The sequence below is a fragment of the Echinops telfairi genome, unplaced genomic scaffold (assembly GCF_000313985.2).
Source record: "Echinops telfairi isolate 266 unplaced genomic scaffold, ASM31398v2 ScPeMD7_7439;HRSCAF=8477, whole genome shotgun sequence".
NCBI lineage: Eukaryota > Metazoa > Chordata > Mammalia > Afrosoricida > Tenrecidae > Echinops > Echinops telfairi.
In genome coordinates this window covers 4,766,793-4,768,534 of record NW_022111339.1, presented here as the reverse complement: position 1 = coordinate 4,768,534, position 1,742 = coordinate 4,766,793, and the positions used below count along the sequence as shown (strand labels likewise).

The window sequence follows — 1,742 nt, the reverse complement described above, 5'->3', positions numbered from 1 at the left end:
CAGTGAGGGGCATCACGTCTCATAGTGGGGCTGGCCATGTGGTCCTCTCTGTGGACTGGATGCTCTATTTGGGGTCATCGTCCTCAAGGCCTAGTGGGTCAGGATGTGCTCCAGTCTCTCCTCCTCCCCCATCATCGGAACAGGTTTTTTTAAATTTCTTTTCCATGATGCTTTAAAAAACTGTATTCACTTTATCTGTTACCATCTAGTCAATTCTGGCCAACAACAACCATAGATGAGGTTTCCAATGCAGTAAATCTTTATGAGAACAGATGGCGTCAACTGTTTGCCACAGAGCACCTAGTGGGTTTGAACCACCAGCCTTGTGATCAGCAACCCAACACTTAACTGACAGCACCATGAGGTGCTATGTTATTGATGCCAAAATTGGGGAAAAGGTGTTTGCTTTTCTAAAGAGAAACCTAAAACCCACAATTCCAGGTCCTGCCTTGTAGAAATGAACGACGCGTTCCTTACAGCTAACACTTTCCTGTCCGTCCTTCATGGTTAACGGAGTGGTCAGAGCTACAGGAACCAAGAGCTGGAAGGAAACTCAAGGTTTTGTGGTTTACGTCTAGGTGGAATCTGTAGCGCCTCTAAGAATTGCTAGGTCAGCGCTTCTCACTTTGAAAACCCTGCAGTCTCTCGGGGAGGGAGTCTGTAAGATCAAAAGTATTTTTATAATAATACGATGACATTATTTACTCATTTCACTCCCTTTCTCAGAGCGTCTAGTGGAGTTAGCCAGAGGACACATAATGTGATATTATGTAATACTATTTGGACGATCAGCATATGATCAACGGATCTTGTAATTCAAGAAACTAGTATTTTCCAAATGACTGATTCAGGATGTTACAAAGGATCCATTGAAAGTACAAAGTAGATGAAGGAGTTTTAATATAAAAGGAAATTCAAAATTCACCGATCTTTTCAGATTCCCCATGTTCTCTGCCCTGAGAGAAACTACCGCTTGTTAAGTTTTGGTGTAATATTCAAGAAGAACATCCCCAACGAGCTGAGAAGTCTAATGGAGTGCACCTTCCTTTTTCAGAAACATATTTATCGAAGCCAGCTTTCTCTCTGGCTTCAAAGGAGAGACAGGGATGCGAATTTAACTCCTCTTTATGAAGCCAGGCATTAGAAACGTTTTCTTGGGTGAAGTGAAATCCTTGACGATTTTACTCTTTTCTTCACTTATCACGATGTTGCTTATTGGTCCAGTTGTGAGGATCGTCACTTCCTGTCTGTGGAAAGGTAGTCCGTCACGAAGGCTGTAGTCTTTGATCGTTATCAGTGTGCGCTTCAAGTCCTTCTTGCTCTTAGCTAACCAAGGCCTACCTATCTGTTAGTGAGCCTTCCTCCAGTGGAGGTGCTGCCTTCTTCAGATGCTCTGGCTCCTTCCGTGATTTGCTCAGCTTGCAGATTGAATAAACGTGTTGAAAGGGACCAACCGTGACACACACCTTTCCTGATTGAAACCCACACGGTATCCCCTGGATCTGTTGGAACGGTTGCCTCTTGGTCTCTGGAATTCCTGTTCTTCTCAATGTTAATTCTTAATTTGTTATGGGCTCCCCTTTTATTTTTACTATGATGTCATGTTTCACAGCCTTGTCATTGGGGCGATTGAATCGGCTCCACGCAGAGCAACCCTGGGCACAACGGAATGAACCACCCCCCCTGCCATCCTCATCATTGTTCCCGTCGCTGCAGCTTCCCTGTCAGTCCTTCTCGCTGAG

General features: G+C 44.4%; 1 long non-coding RNA gene across 1 annotated transcript in view; it reads left to right on the top strand.

Moving 5' to 3' along the window:
• LOC123522654 overlaps positions 1-1,742 on the top strand; it is a 267,540-nt gene that overhangs the window by 116,563 nt on the left and 149,235 nt on the right. The window lies entirely within an intron of this gene.